Consider the following 17,892-nt stretch of genomic DNA (forward strand, 5'->3'; position numbering starts at 1 on the left):
TCACGAAATAAATCCTATTTAAATCTGCTTCTCTATTCCCAGGAAGAACCACTCTGGGCAAATTCTACCTCTCTTCCTTCTGTAAATGGCTATGGTGAGCTCACTCATGCATGCTGGATCTGCATTGCTTAAAGTTAGTAACACACAATTTAGTGAAATAAAATTAGCATTTTAGCCATTTCTTTCTCAGATTCTCATTTCCTGATTTCTCTTCGTTATCTATGTAGGAGGAAAGCAAGTGAGATCTTCTTCATCCTTTCTGGCTGTGAGGCAATTAATTCCTCTTTTTAGTGGTGAGGATGTTTTGCCATGAATTGTTTAACTTCTATCCAGGCTGTCTTCTGCGTATCCTACTGCTTCTCAAAACCAAAATATAATGTGTTATTGCTGCATGGGCTCCCTAACTCCCACACTGTTCTACCTCTGAAAAATGCTCCTGTGGGGACACCTATTATGTCAAGCACTTTTTAAAAATTTTAGGGACTTCAAGCAATCCTACTCCCTGCCAGACCTGATTGCATTGATGTGAGGACAGAGAGATGGCTGGTGTGTTGTCCCTGATGAGGCTGCCCCTCTTCCTCCTTTCCACGGAGTCAAGGTGCCCTGCCTGCCCCAGTAAGGCTGCTTTTTGAGGAGCAATTTCTTCATTTGCCACCTCTGTGACAGCTTCTTCCCTTGGTGAAAGTGAAAGGAAAAGAGATCACCTCACAAGGACCCTAGCAGCTACAGAGGGTTAAAATCTTCCTCCAGAAACCACCTATATCTGAAGATTTTGGTTATTATGAACCAAAATTATTTGCTAGAACATGTGTATCCACTTTGGAGGGGGAGAAAAAGGGAAAGATCTTTTGTTTAACACAGGAAAAATGTATTCCATAGAGGTAGCTAACAGGTCAGGGTCAGGGACCTCTGCCTAGACCAGAGTTCAAATGTCCTCTCTACAAATAGCTGGACATGAGGACAGGGACTTGACCTTTAGTCTACTGTCTAGACCTGAGTACAAAAAAAACATTTCCTGTTTAGTCAGAGGCTGAATGAACAGTTAGAGGGGAAATTTTGGCTTGGGTTAAACCAAGAAACAGAAATTTGGGGTTTCTGGAGAAGATAAATGCTTTTGTTACCAACTAAGATATTTTTTGTGTAAAACGAAATGTTTTAAGACTCTCGGGGGAGATACAACTTAACCCTTCACAGACTTTCTTTTGTAAATTTAGGCTAATTTTAAAATGTAAAATGCCTTTCTGCAGTGAGAAGTGAAAAATTGTTTGGCAAATGCCAGGAAGAAATACCAAAGTAGTATTTTAAAAAATATGCCTTTTTTTTGTGTCTTTCTAAAGGTGTGTTGTTTTTTTTTCCCCAGGAAAAAAAAAAAAAAGTACTGTTTGTAAAATGAAATATAAAAAGCTTCCACAATCTCTCACCATACCTGGAATAAGGACCTTGACACTCTGGCTATGCTGGAGTAGGTGAGGGGCTTCTTCCTCATATTCTTTTTTTCATCTCTAAAAATAGTGGTTTCGTCCTGTGGTGAAACAAAAAATCTGTTTTCTGGTCAGAGCTCTTGTCGGGTTGTGCCCTGTTTCCCAGGAGGATAAACTCCATTTCAAGCCTACTTTCCCATTAAATGCCTGACCAATGCATGAGAGCAGTTTATCAAGCCCATGAGCACTTCCCAGTCCTCTGGCATCTCACCAGACAGAAGGAAGTGGCAGAGGAATTATCTAAGACAGTGGCACAGTCTCTTGTGGGCTGCTTCCAGACGAAAGCAAGACAAAATTATCCTCCAGGTTTGAGGCTCTTGCTGTCCAAGGAAGAGAAAAAAATACTAACAAATGGCTTTTGGTGAGCTACGTATCCGAGCATGTACCTGTAGGTAAATGCACGTTAAGTTGCTTGAGCTGGATAACAGTTACACTATTGTGAGTAATATCAGCTGGATTATCACTATTTCGCCACTCCTGCAGACACAGAGGATGTCAAGCCAAAATCGTTAGCCTTATCTGCTCTGCCTGTTTGCTCTTGTGAAAAGCAAGGGACAGGCTTTCGAGTAGGACAGGTTTTTGAGGGTTATTTGTCAACAGCTGTAACTGCTTTCAGCACAGTTCACACCCAAAGGTAGGTGAGCAAGCATTATTTTCACTTCCCTTGGAAATGTACTGAGAAATGTCTCAAATGAGGTTTTATGTAATGCAGCAATGTGGTACAGCACTCCACACGCAATCTACTGGACCTTGTGATTTAGACAAGCATGAAGAAGCAATGATACTTTATTAAAAGTTCACTCCTGCTTCTTCAGTATCACTGAAACAGAAAGTTTTACATGATCTCAGCATCAGGCATGTCAGTTTTCAATGGCAGCATGATGCACTGATGTGCATGGGAACTCCAGTTTCACAGCCAATGCATGTGCCATAAATTCACGAAAAAAATAGGCTTTCCCTATATTTATAGGGTCAGGATGTTGCCATGCATATGACTGTATTTTTAGATTTTACAACAGTTCCCTTCTGTGGGCAGAAGCCTTATTGCCCCCAAAATAAATATTACGAAACCAAAATAAATGCCAAGGGAATACAGGCTTCAATATAAACTGCCTAAATTCTGGTTCCTTAACTAACAGGTACCTTGCTATAATAACCACTGAGTCAGATTATGACCCTAAATGTTCGGTCATTACCTCCCTGGGTGTTGTGGGGAAAGTGGAGGCTCATCTCCCCAGCTGCTAATTCTCTAAAGTGTGTAGTGAAGTATAACACATGAAAGGGCGGGACTAAGCTTTACATCATTTTTTAATTCAACGACTCATTCATTCATATAAGATTTACGACAACATTATGCAATTTTGCTGTATGCAGTCATCAGGGGTGTGTAATGAATATATAATTCACAGACTAAGAGATTTAATAGGATGTAGATCATCTTATGACCATGGTCAGAAAGCAAACAGGGACTGTGCACCAAATGAGCTTGTAACAAAATCTGTTGAAGTCTCTGACTCAGTTGTTGTCTTACATAAAAGAGAAATGCTAGAGAATTGTGAAACCTTGTGGATTATGCAAGGAGGGAGTTTACTTTTATTGAATTTATAGATTTTTTTGCACTGCTAGTAGCTTTTAATTACTCATTACATATTGAGTGCTTGAAAATCAGAAATAAGAACTACAGGTAAATTTGTCCTTGATACTGCTTTTAGAGTAATGGAAAATTGAACCTACCTGTCCAGGTTATTTTATACCATGTCTTGATTTCAGCCGGGATAGAGTTACTTTTCTTCCTAGTAGCTGGTATAGTGTTGTGTTTTAGATTTAGTATGACAATAATGTTGATAACACACTGGTGTTTTTAGTGGTTGCTAAGTAGTGTTTACACTAAGTCAAGCATTTTTCAGCTTCTCATGCCCTGACAGTGAGAAGGCTGGAGGGGTACAAGAAGTTGGGAGGGGACACAGCCAGGACAGCTGACCCAAACAGGCCAAAGGAATATTCCATACCCTATGACATCATGGCCAGTATATAAACTGGGGCCAGTTGGCTGAGGGGAGCCGATCTCTGCTCAGGGACTGGCTGAGCATGGGTCAGCATGTGGTGAGCAATTGCACTGTGCGTCACTTGTCTTTCACAGAAAAACAGAATTGTCTAGGTAAGAAAAGACCTTGAAGATCATCCAGCCCAACCACTAACCTAACACTGACAGTTCCCAGCTACACCAGATCCCTCAGCGCTGGGTCAACCCGACTCTTCAACCCCTCCAGGGACGGGGACTCCACCACCTCCCTGGGCAGCCCATTCCAATGCCTAGCAACCCCTTCTGGAAAGAAATGTTTCCTAATATCCAGTCTAAACCTTCCCCAGCACAACTTGAGGCCATTCTCTCTTGTCCTATCGCTTGTTACTTGGTTCAAGAGACTCATCCCCAGCTCTCTGCACCCTCCTTTCAGGGAGCTGTAGAGGGCGATGAGGTCTCCCCTCAGCCTCCTCTTCTCCAGACTAAACCCCCCCAGTTCCCTCAGCCGCTCCCCGTACGACCTGTGCTCCAGACCCTGCACCAGCTCCGTTGCCCTTCTCTGGACACGCTCGAGTCATTCAATGTCCTTTTTGTAGTGAGGGGCCCAAAACTGAACACAGGAATCAAGGTCTTGGGCTTTATTTCACTTTCTTTTTGTTACCTTCCTTTTCATGATAATTATTATTATATTATTTTTACTAGATTTTATTTTTATTTCAATTATTAAACTGTTTTTATCTCAACTGATGGGTTTTACTTGGTTTTGATTCTCCTACCCATCCCACTGTGGGGGTGAAGGAATGAGTGAGCGGCTGCATGGTGTTTAGTTGCTGGCTGGGTTAAACTATGTCACATTTTAATTCATACATTTAATTCATACATAATATCATTAAAGAGAAAAGCAACAACAACAAAAAAATTCACCCATTTCTTCCTGAAATCTTGTCAAAGAGATTAAATAAACATTTCTCAGCAAACATGTAACAGCATTTTTACTTTCACTAGAAATGTTCTCCCACTTTGAAAAACTCAAAACTAATTATTTATGTTACCAAAGAGCATTTCAGAAAGTTCTAATTTACAGGAATTTATTTTCCAGCCTGCAGTTTACTGGGAATGCTGACACATTTTCTTGCAAATAAAAGGTGGGAAAAGGATAAAAATATAATATTTATTGCTAAATGTATAAAATCTAATAATAAAAACTTGACACATGGATTAATTGGAAGAAAAAGCTCTTTTTTTCACATTTAAAAATTCTAAATATATCATCAAAAGGGAAAACCAGAAACTTAAGTATGCCTCATTATCTTCCAAAGCTGTTCAGCACTAATGGAGTGAAAGATACAGTAATTTTAATTTTTTACATGGACATTCTGCAACCATTCATTTTATAGAAAATACCAGAAGAAAACCAAGTGAAAATGCTTTTGATAATGACTCACACTTCATGTAAAATGGCATAAGCACTTGACACAAGGAAATGGAAGGCAGGTCTGGGGAGCCATAGAAAGAAACATAATGTACTTTAGCCCAGAAAATTGCTGATTATTTCAAGTAATGCTGACCCCACTCTCCCTCGTCCCTTAATATAGCTTGTCCGTGGCAATGGCAGTCACTGGACTTAACTGAATTCTCAGTTACATTTGTGTTGCTACTATTGGGTTTCATTTACTTATTTGGTTTATTAGGTAGTTAACTAGTTGTGTGAAACTAAGAGTGGAATTTATATGTTTGTGATTATTAATACCAGTATTCCTCAATACTTGGGATTGTGTCTTCATTGATTTTATTGACCAGAAGGGACTACATAGCCTAAATTGTGGTAACAGGGAAAAAAAGGTATCACATGTCCCTGTATTTTTACAGTTACTGATTTCCACTTAGTCTGCACTCTGCACATCCTCAGGGTTGCAGCGATTGTTGCTGATGGCTGATCTCAGTTTAGTAACTGCATTTCTCTGCTTCTCATGTAGCACAGTGATGGCACATATAAACAAAGCATGCCAGTTTGATTTGCGTATTTTGACATTTCCTCTAATGTTTTTACATAATGAGAACAATAATAAATCACTACCATTATTGATTATTTGAACCCAAAATCCTTGGCCAAGCTCAGGAGTTGACTGTAGTAACTTCTTTCTGCATTAAAAGTGATGATTAGGTCTCTGCCTCGAAGTTGCAAGATGACTATAAAAAATAATGAGCATAACTTCAAGGTTTACTCCTGTAGCCAGGTTCTCCTGGTAGTCAGGAGGAGATGACAGGACACAGAAGGTGTTTTGGGGCTAGATATGCCCAGGTGCCATGTGAGATAGCACAGTGTCCCAGGCCAACACCATGACAAGGGTACTGGTGCCTGTGTTTGGACCTGCACCCTGCAAGCATGGAGTTTGCTAGTGCAAACACGCCCGACAAAGCCAGGCTTTCAGCTCCGGCCACCCACCCCCAGTAGTTTACAAACCAAGCCCCAAATTACACAAAGCTCACTCATCCCACCACCACATATTTATGCAGTCTTGCCACTCTTGAGCAAAGTTTTCAGTTGAGCGGTGAATTTGATGCTAAACGCTGAAGCAAAAATAAAAGGATAAGAGCCAGTGGCAAAATGTTGCAAATCCCGGCAGTCTGCGGTGCCTCTTGCTTGTTTGCCCCAGTTTTGGGTTACACCACGTCTGTGACTCAGCCAGGGAGAGTGAGTGCTGGGAGGGGTCGGAAATAAATGTGTTTGGAGGAGGAAACTGAAGGAAGAAGTGTTTGCTGCAGGGGAACAGAACGGTATGTAGGACTGTGTGGTTGAAATCCAACATAAGCCTCACGCAAGTCTAACTGCTATGATCCCCCATGACTGTCTTCTCATTCCTTAAGTAATTGAGGCTTCAGTTCAGCAAAGCATTTAAGCTCAGGCTTCATTTTATGCTGTCAGTAAGTGCTTTGCTGAACAGAGGCTTAAAGTATCAAGCTTGTTGCATGAGATTTATCCCACCTAATTTTAGACATTTACAGGGTGGGTATCTACACCAGAGCTAGTGACCCGAGGTTCTCCTCATTATTAATGGGAAGAAATAAGCATTTCTGGGGTGCTGTTCATTAGGCCTACTCTACCTTAGAATGAGAAACACCATTCAGTAGAAGTGTTTGCAAGCAGAGATGTAAACACCTACAATTCAGGTACCTACATTCATATACCTGAACCACAACAGCCTCTGATGACAGATAAGTAGAAAAGAACATACCAATTGGAAGGTATCAGGCAAATGCAAACCAAATTTTTACCAGCAAATGAAACTGAAAATTATTTTCTTGGTGAGAAAGCTAGTTTTAATTGTGTTTAAGACAAACAGAGGAAGAAAAGGATAGACCACTGTGATTTCCTTAAGGCATTATTTCTTTCATACTTTCATTGTCTGAAATTGCTCCTCTGCCTCCATTGGTTACTGAGGGTTCCTGCTCACTAGCCTAACTTTTAGAAAGTTGCAGCTAGGTAAAGTTAATCTCCTCTTGTGTCAGACAGATATTTTTGAATCCTAAACATTCAAGAAATTTCTGCAGAGTTGTTTGACTCAGAACCTGTGTTTCTCTGAACGTTGAAGACTGCTGTTCTCCTTCTGTTAGGCAACTGGGATGTAAACTTCTGGGAATTGCTGCAAATATGGGAATGCCTGGAATCCCTGTGGGAAATAACTGCAAAACCTTTAATTCTTGTTATCTCTGAGAGCACATATTTTTGTTTGCCTGATTAGCAGTGGGAGGGGATGACTGATTATGTGTTGGGCAGTAAAGCATCGCACTGTTTCTCTATTTGCTCGTTGTAGGCTGCCTCTGGGAAGATGCTGGCTCCTGGGCAGACACCACTGAACAGAAGAGCAGCAGCAGTCCTGGGTGTGCAGTGGTGGGGGGATCAGGGAATGTGTGGCAACTGCAAAACCAGCAGCAGCAACTGTAGTTGTTGAAAGTACAAAACAGCGGCAAATACACTTTTGTTAAACTTCAGGAGTTGGTGCTTAATGTGGTCTAATGCCTACAGCAGGAGTCAAGGATGCCTATTCAAGCACTAACTGAGGCAGTAAGTTAGGGGTAAAATTGCTTGACATTTCGTTCTATGAGCAGTGTAGACAGCTCCAAAAAGCAATTCATCCTATCCCAAGGAAAAGATTTTAAAATTTGTGCAAGGAAGTCACCAGAGCCTTAACCAAGGTGCTTAGTCCCGTCATTAAATGTTACTAATATAAATTATGTGCTTCTTAGCACTGGAAAAGTCTTTTTCTCTGCACTTCCATGACATCTACCAAAAGGAGGACCATGCTGAGATTGCTGCTTCTATGTGCCATCACAGGGCAGCTGATAACAGAGCTCTGGGCTCTGTGAAACCTGCAGAGGGAAAATTCATGTACAGGACCACAGCACGTCTTTCTCTTTTGATGTTTAAAGCTTTCAAATTCTAACACATGTTAGAGCTCCTACCATAAGCAATAGCCTGGGAGCTACATGGGGACTGAATCTGGTAAAGAGTTTATTTTACTTGGGGACAGATTCTGTCTGGGTATTTTGTGGGACTCGAAGAAGAGGAAATGATTCACTGACAAAGGGGGAACAGATGCCTTTACTCACAGTTTCCTGATCTAACCACTAGACAATTCCTCTAGCAATTCCTTAGTGCATCAAAAGGATGGATTAGTTTTCTTAATTCCTTAAACATCATGAAATGGTTGTCCTGGATTATACATCCAGGATTACCATAATGACTACTGAAGGAAGTTCTCTAGGTTTTATTCTGCAAGTTTGTAGGAAATGTGCCAGAATAAGTGTATTTGCCCAACAATCTTGTTGATGCTAATGGAACCAAAGAGTCTGCTGCGCTGCTTCTCTCATATGTACCCGGGGGGGGGGGGGGGGGGGCTTTGAGATAGATATACTCAAATCTCACTTAGTTCATAAAATTCCAAACATAACAGAACCTGGGTTTTATGCCTAATTCTGTAAGATTCTGGATGATGGTTAAAAAACACAAAAGGATTAGGTATGCATGAAAGCAAATTTAAGACATTACTGTTCAATTTTCAATTAAATCATTCTGGAGTTTCACTTTCCTTCCAGTAAATAGAATTTATTTGTATCTATGGCCACTATAAATTGTTTCTAGATCATATAAGGATAATTAAAAGAGTGCTTTATGAGGCATAGATGCCAAAAAACTTATAATTACATTTAAGCTGTCAGCTGTACTCAAGAGTCTTAAACTAACTCCGCTGCTACCAGATTGTCTCATATATGCAGTTTCTTTTATACATGATTTATTTTAAAGAGAAAATACACTATTTTCAAAACCAGTTTGCTTACGTTGCCAAATCTGTAGACTCACTCCACAGGACCCTCTTTCAGGAGCTTTCAGATTGGTAGCCCAGGCGATGTTTCCCTATGGCTGCCTTGCAGGCTGATTTTAGTTTTAGGACTGTGCCATCTGCTGTTGGAATTGCAAATTTCCCTGGGTCTGCACAGCGGGCAATCACCAGCTCCGCCTGTCTGGCCACCCGTGACTGTGATTTGTTCCTATGTGGGGGACAGATGTAGCGTGACTCTGTCTGACACCCACATCGGAGGCTTCAACCTTCCCAGGATTGTTTAGTCCGCTGTTTCGAAGGGCTCTGCTTTGGCACGGACATGTAAGGGCCTTCCTTTGTCCCTGTTGCTCAGGAGTAATTTTATCAAAGGTGGTATGACACACAAAGGATGCAGGGCCGTATTCTGCCATATTAAATTTTAACAGAAAATTGAACTTCCTTTACGCTCTTCAGTTCCATGAGCAGAGAAGTTGCACAGACAACCAAGGAATGGGTAATTTCAGCTTCCCAGCGTATTTGCTAGCTCTAGGTACCATTGTGATTGCTGTTGGCTGAGGCTGTAACTCCAGGTGAACTGAGCGGGGATGGAAGAGTCATGTTGGAGGCTGGCCCCACAAAATGAGGAGCAAAGGGCACCACATGTTCTCAAAGGTGGTGGGAACATCCCTTAGCAACAGGGGGATGCTGGGTCTCAAAAAGTGGTTTAAAACCAAGATACTTCTTAAGATGTCCTATGGCTTAGTCTGTCAGTGACTCTGCCTGATGCTCATGATGGGGCTACTGCCTAAGACTCAAGAAATTCACTTGCTCACAAAAGTGTTTTCCCGAGGTGAGGAAAATATGGCCCACTGGATTGCATTAGCCCTTTCTGCTTTTTTCTGGAAGAAGCTGTCTTGGTATATGAGTTAGCAACACAGTTACTTCAGCTGCATTTCTGATCACGCAGGTGGACTCTCTTCAGTCTCACACAATGGTCCTGTGGGTCCAAAATTTTCATCTCACTTAGGGCTGTTATTTGGGCTCTACTGGGCAAGAGGTCTGGGGTTGCAGGCAGTGCTCTGCTTTCAAGGTCTGATCTTCCAAAGAGTTATTTCCACACTCTTGCAATGGCATCTTAACATTCTGTGATGCCCTGACTCCTCATCCGTGTATTCCCACAGGACCACGTATTGAATGCTTTACATGCATAACGCACATGCTGTACTGTCTGCTGGTGGCTTCATGTAGCATGGAGTACCTCCTTGGGCAGTCAAGTGCAGACCTCCTCACTAGTACCAAGCAAGCCATTTCTTGGTCTGGAAACAGCACAGGCACATCACCATAGTACTGGAAATAATCCAGTTGGTCCTGTTGGGAGGCAGAGCTGGTACACTTGTACAGTAAGGAGTATCAGTGCAGCACCCCAGGGCAGCATTTCACCTTCCCGCGTTTGGAGCAAGCTATGACAGCTTTAATGTGGCAATGAATCATGTGGCAGAGACATGAACCAAATGTTCTCCACTGGGAACCAGTGCTTGGACACAGGGCTTGGACACAGCCAGCACACAGCAGGATTGGACCATAAGGGCATGTTGAATTCCCAGTAAGAAGTGCTAGCAAAGTTAAAAATGCCATCAGGTTTCTGAAAAATTAGTTCTTGGAATAAACTCTCTGCTCAAGTGAGTATTACCTTAGTTGGGACTTAGATTGGTGCCATGTCCAAAGCATCCAAGTCCCCTCCCATAAGTACTAACTTGGCAGTGGTGGTTTGGTCAGCAGTGTGATAAATGAGTCTGAAAATTAGCTGCTGAGAATTGAAATAAAGTACTAGTTTCTGTTCTTGGAGGTAGTTGAAGACTCATAAGTTGTATCTCAGAGGGGCTCCTTGTGCATGAGAACAAGAGGATCAAGAACAAGGAATGAACTCCAGCCACTGCCTTACATTATACTCTAGTTCCTGTTGTTCATATGCTAGTGGGATCACAGAGCTATTAAAAACTAGACCGAACAATAGAGATATTTATTACTGAAACTGCATTACAATCTTAACCACAAGTATCTCTTATCTGACAACATGAAAGCAATACCACTTTGGGAAAACTGAAAACAACTGTGCATTTGGGTAGTCAGATTCCTCACAAGAGTAACCCACATCCTCTTCAGCAGCATTTCTAAGTTCAAAGGTCTGCCGGGGAGGACTGGTCAAGGAAATCATCCCAAAAGTATTTTCAATTTAAAAATTTCAACAAGGGGCATCTTCCTGGCAGACACTGCAGAACAGGCACGCTGTGCTCCATACCTGTCGATGTCAGCTCAGGAAACCCATACAGATCAGGAAAACTCATACAGATGAGTTCCCCACAGGGACAAAGACGTATTTCAAGAGACACAACTGACCCGGAACTTTTTAATCCCATTTCTGGTTCCTGTTACAATTACATGTGACTGCTTCACATCACTATCATGTATATCTACTGACACTATTTGGGAAGCAAATGTCTTACGTTTTAGACACCAAATTATGTTAGAAGTTAGTTAACAGGATTTTGTTACTGAGACTTGTAGGACCTGGCATCTTTGGCATCTAGACTGTACAATGAGGGGGAAATATATGCCTAGGCACCAAACCAAGAAAGCCCAGCACAACACGCAAGAAGCTGTTTTAACAAGCTGGTTAGAAATACTAAGAGACATATGCCATAAATCCCATTCTGTTTCAGGATTTAGGCAGTTTTTAAGGCTTGTTTTTCTCTCTACAGCATGAAGAACTCCCAGATTAATAAGCAGCATTAATACTCACAGTTGGCACCACACCAGTTCTCCTTCAAGTACCTGGCCCCAAGGCTTTATGTGTCCATCCTAACATCAAAAGCTCCTGTACTGGAACAACTCTCCACTGGCCACGCTAGCCCACGGCTTGTGGGAACTTGCCCCAATGCTACTCACAGCCACGGGAAATTCAGAAATTAAAACTGAGGCTCACAGGGAGAGCAAAAGGTGGTGTTGTCTAGAAAACTGTTGACTCTTGTAGCCCATGGGCTGATGGAGTTTGGGGAACACTGATCTGAGGAGACAAGCAGATGAAGGATGTGAAAGCAAAGCCATTAACTCCTGAGCTGAAATGGCTTGGCCAGAGTTACCTAGCAGAGCTGAGAGGTGAACACAGCCCCCGAGGGGCATGTAAACCAGAAGGTTATGTTTTCTAGTTGAGAAGTAAATTGGAAAATATCAAGAACATTACAAAAATCCCTTTTGCAGACTGAAAATGTGGCTAATATTGCTGTCCCTCCTCTGCTTCATTTAACCATCTTAGAACTTGCTTCTAACTGCAAATGATTCATTTTCAGATAGAAACATGATGAAGTGTCAGCAGAGACCCTTGACACAACGATGGCCAGTACTTCCTTTCAGGATTTGAGCTTTTCCCACAGGACATGCCATCCACTCCAGCCCCTTTTTCTATGGGAGCTGCCTTCCCCCCATCCCCGCGCTGACTGTAACCTGCAGCCAATTAAAGGAGAGCTGTTAAAGAGGTTACAACATGCTCAAGACCTTTCCCAGTTTCCCTGACTTCACGAGGTTTTCGAGCGGGCCTTGGATCAACGGCAGGACTACAAATGAAACAGGAGGGCTGAAAGCAGGAGGCAGAATTAGCTGCGACTTTTTGACTGTGAGGGCTTCATCAAGAGCAAGCCATGATGGGAATCAGGCTCCTCCCGGAGAGAGGCCTCGGCGTCCAGCCCTCACTGCCGATTTCTCTTCTGTGGGTAGACCCGGGCATGGACCCGTCTGCCCCTCTCCTGCCTGTCCTGCCTTGCCATGGCTGCCTACCATTTGCAGCCTGGATTTTTTTCTCCTGAGATACTTTGCTACCCACATTCCCGAGCTAGGCTTAAAAATAGGACTGCCTCTGATCCATGCTGGGTAAACAGATTTTATTTTCCTGTTTTGCATGTGTTGAGTTGCATAATTTGCATGGCATCTAAAAATCACAGTAAGCTGTGGGCAGAACAGTTACTGACAGCTGAGAAAAGAGCCGTCTCATCTCTGGAGATGCCTTATACAGTGAATTTAAGCTCAATACCCTAAAATTAGGAAAATTTTATGTGAAAGGAACCTGGGATGTAGGGAACAGCTAAAGGACTTGAGCTTGGCTTAAACACACACCCCTACAGAGGCTTGAAAAATTACAAGATACTTTCTTCTGAAAAACACCTGCCAAATACAGCCTCCCTTCGGAGATTGCTGCATTATTTGAGAAGAAATGTGGAGGAACAAATCCCCATGGGACTCTCCAGAAGTGTTGCTGCAACAAAATGTTGTATTGCACAGCTGGCAGGGTGGTGTGAGAATGGAGTGATGAGATGGCTTTGAATGCTAAATTATGTCATGTTTTAAGAGACACAACCCCAGAACTTAAATGTTGCCAGTCTAAATTACAATATAGTTGTCATGGCAATTATAAAACGGGAAACCATTGCCATCATTGTTTGCATTGTCCCATGTGTTATGGTGAAATCATGGCTCCCTGGGTTATGGAAGGAGACAAAAACTGTCTGTTTCATCCCAAGAGGCTGTGGGTTTTTGTGCAGGGTGAGCAGAGGAGCAGCAACCCCAGTGAATCCCGCAGGTTGCTCTGACTGTGGCTGGATCCTTGGGGTGCAGCTCAGGGATCTAGATAAAAGAGCAATTTGAAAAACCTCGGGGCTTAGTCATTAACAGAGATTTCTTCTGCAAAGCCAGATCCAAAAGCTTCTTTGTCATGACTCCAGGCCTTCAACCTGGCTGCTCACAGGACAGAGTCTTCAATAAAGCAACATTCACATCCCAGGCAACTACCAACCATAGAGGAGACCCAGCCCTTTGCTGTGACATCTCCTTTAAAGGAACAGGGTCACACATTTTGTCTTACGCAAAGGCCAGAAAGCTCCCTGGGCATGAAAGGTTCACTCATAGGACACTTAGGAACTGGACACTCACTTCTGGAGACCAGAACAGTCCGCAGTGTCCGAATTTTTTGGGTTTGTCTCAACAGCAATGACCAAGAAGGATGATCTCCTTCAGGTATAAGGAGACCTGGGATTAAGGGAAAAGAAGACAAAGACCTGGTTACATCTGGGAAGCAGCATCCCCAGAAGTCTCAGGTCTGACATGCTGAGATGATTCACCTCCACTCTTCTGGACACCCCTCTTGAGCATAAGCTCCAGTGATAGGCCAACTGTGGGTACTTCACTGTGGTCTTTTACAGCCAGACTCACAATTTTTCTGCCTCCAATGTGAAAACATTGATCACAAACCAGGTCTGAGCAACCATCTGCATGTATACTGTGGGTAGAACAAATAGGCATGTACCTACAGAGCACCATGTAAATACAGCCTCTGTAAACTACTTATATTCTCAGGGTGTATGCCAGGAATATAAGAAATCAAATGCATTTATAATTATCCTTCATTACAGAAAGTGATACTGCAAACAGTGCAGAAGCAAATTTCAATCCGCTGACCACACCTGCTGTACAGATATGATGAGACAGACTGTCTGAAAGCAACGCTAATGCATCAGGGTTTTGTCTGCTAATGTTGTCATAATGACCAAGGCTACAAGCCAGTGCAACAACCATAAATCTCTTCAGTATCCTCAAAAAGATCTATCTGTAAGTGCTCCAGATTCCCTGTTAATCACAAAAAGATTAAACTTCTTCCCAACATTGTGGTGAGATTAGTCTGAGCTGACAAGATAGACTAAGTGCTGTAGAAACATTATTTCTCCTTTGCAGAGGAAGAAACCAAGTACAGGGCAGTCACCTGCTGGTAACCAACAAGTCCTGCTAGTCTGTAGATGTCATTTACTCTAGCAATCCAATCAATATTTTTGAATTGAAATTAGCAAACTGTCCAGGAAGCAGGAAAAACATGAACAGGCAGCTCCACTGGAACCCCCAATGCATTGGTGCAGAAAAGAGGCTAAAATGATTCCACAATGTATATACTAGGAACAAGTGAATGGGTTCAAGAGGCTGAATGCTACCTCTCTATACGACCAAAATAAGAGCCTCCAAAAATAGCATGAGACCTGGTGGAAATGCTTTTTGGTGAAAACTAGAAAGAGATTTAATATCTTTTATTTATCGGAAGTGAGTTTAAGAGGTAATGTACTTGTGACACTGAAGCACTTTCTTAGGAAGAATACAACAGCTACAAGAAGGATAGCTCTGTCAGAGAAAGTCACAGAAATCAGTGGTGGGAAACTGAAACTAGATAATATTAAGTTAGTGACAAGATGTAGGTTTTTTTCACGTGGAGGATGACTAAACATGGAAGAAACCATGAAGGATGTGGTGGATATGGTACATTTTTCAGACCTTCATGTCTCCAGATCAAAGTGGAAGATCCTCTGTAGATACGGAGGCTACGTGAGCAGATCTAGGGAAAACTTTGTGGCCTTTGATACCTAGATTGCATGAGAATATGAATGGTCTGAACACCATAGTGTAAGCCACACTTTTACCAGTGGATATGTATTCATGCATTTCTGACACTAAAGCCTCCTCGAGGGTAATGATTGCTTCCCTCCAGTGTGTCAGCTGCATCTCTCTGAATGCTGCTTTTGATAGCAATAAACTGTGTGTCATCACTAATTTACTCTGTGTTCACTGTCGTGTGCCAGTTGGGAACAAAGCAAGGACAGACACTTATCTTGATTTTAGGAGACTTCCTTGTAGCCATCATTATCTTGAAAAAATGCACGTGTGCTGCTCGTCTCTGATGAACGGACCTAGGAAGTTCTTAAAGCAAGAACTTGAACTGCCTGTCAGAAGAAATAGAAAATTACCAGCTGGTTTCCCAGACAGCTGGATCAGAGACACAGGCCAAACAGCACTGAGAACAAATATGCATGTAAAGAACATAATAACAGTCCTGCCTTCTGCTGCTAGACAAACTCATTTTTTTATTGTATAAAATATTTATAATAGTATGTTGTAGATTGCACTCAGCTTTTTTGTGGAGGGGAAGGGAATAAACTCTCCTGCCAGATTCCCAGATCTCCGCTGCTGATGGGATGTGCAGAAGACCTACCAGTGCTGCTATACATTGGTACAGCTCTGCACAGACTTTCATCCAGGGGACGAGTGGGTGCTAAGGGTACAAGATCGACCTGGGGCACTTAACAGCTTCTTTCTGAATTGTTTGACAGGAATGCAAACCTCTTTGCCTTCAGGAAAGCCAACTATGCATATTTTTATGTCTATTTCTGCTTTGCTCACAAGGCCTTTGATTTTATCTTTAAAACAGCCTTGTTTATAGTTCTCAAGATGATCATGTACTGCTAAACAAGTTCCTTTGTCCCATACTGTTGCTGACAAATCTGCTAGTGAAACAATTTTACTATTCAGTAACTTCAGTTTTGCCTCCAACTTTTTCTCTGTACCCTTTGAACTGACATTGTTGCATTAATGCCTGCTATGACTTTGTCTACCATGCATGTCATTGCTAGAGCCTATTAAAAGCAGTTGCAGCCGTGCTTGCTGCTGGCTTCCTCCTTCCTTTTGAAGCAGTTTTCTTTGACTGGTCTTAATTAACGCAGAAGCTGGGAAAGTGCCTTCTTTCCTCCTTTCAAGATGTTTTTGTTTCTTTGTTTTAATTTCACATCTTTAGCTGAATAGATGTTTCCAGTATGTTCTTTATGAAAATGAAAGGGAAATTGAAGCTTACACAACTTTTTATTGGTGAAAGAAACCCAGGCCATGTTTCTTCTTTGACTGCATTGCCATTGCGTGCTTATTTGACTCTATTTTTTTTTTTTTTCCCTATTCAGAAAAGCCAAGTAACATGATTAAAGTCCTCTTCCAACTTTGACTGTGACAGCAAACAAAGATGGATCACTTACCAACCAAATGAATCATGTACAGGAAACCAAGGCAAGTGTTAAACATATTTACTAGGGGAATCAGTTACGAATGGTATGTTGAAGATCTGCAATTAATTAACACCAGTTCCACGTACTGAAACAAGAGATTGAAAAGCTATTAGATAATTAGTAAAAATCTCTAAAGCTGCATTCCTCAAAGCAGCCACAGATGTCGAAAGGAAATTCCGGAATGTTAGGCCAGATATCAACTTGTCAAGGAATTAATCATCTTATTAATGGCAAATACCTGGCAAATACCTGGCCATGTGGGCAGCCATGCAAAGACCTGAATAGTCTGAACAGATGGAGCACTCCTCTGTCATTACTGATTATTGTCACGCTTTTGCCAGGCGTGCAGCTGGTACATTCCTCAGTTTCCTCACAGGTAGGCTAAACCAGCTCTGTAATTCATCAGCTTCACATGTGTCCATGGAAAGTCACTAGTGTACCAGGGCTTCAGACTGGAGAAGAAATGGGAAAAGCTCATGAATTAGACAAATATGCTATGAATACATCTACACAACAGCAGTGAACCTTGGGTTTCGGTGTGAACACACCTTCGAGCCTGTAAATAAGCCACAGGTTGTGAGATCAGCTCAGCCTGTAAATTAGCTTCATTACAGCAGAGCAAGAGGGTCGCAGCCAGGAGCAGGGCCCCGCGGCAGGAGTCGCTGCCCAAGGGACACGTCCTCGCTCTGTGTTTCATTACGCACAAATGCCTGAAATGGAGACCTGTGCTTTGATCTTGGCCGCGTCCGAACATCGTCCTGCCTGCGTCTGCAGAGTGTTCACCAGACACAGCTCCCAGCTGAGGGCTCAGGAACCAGCTACTGAGAAGAGAGCTGCTCCATGTCACTTAAACCGTGCAAAACCTCATTGTTTTCCATTAGTTACCCCAAATTCCCCACAGTCTCAGAGAAGGGAGGATGAAGCCCTGTAATTTTATGGGAAGGGTCTGTTCTGAACAGTCTGGTAAGCACCAGTTGCTTCTAGTAGGGAAGACACAGCTCGTTCTCTCTCCTTACTCAAGGCTTTCTGAGCAGTTGTTAGAAACAAAATTTGCTTGTCTTGTTTCAGCTATAGTTTTCTGAGCTGCCAGTTGAGGGAAGCTGATTAAAAAGTATTAAAAATGGCCAAGAGGTCTTCTCTCTGCTCCT

The sequence above is a fragment of the Athene noctua genome, chromosome 1 (assembly GCF_965140245.1).
Source record: "Athene noctua chromosome 1, bAthNoc1.hap1.1, whole genome shotgun sequence".
Taxonomy (NCBI): domain Eukaryota; kingdom Metazoa; phylum Chordata; class Aves; order Strigiformes; family Strigidae; genus Athene; species Athene noctua.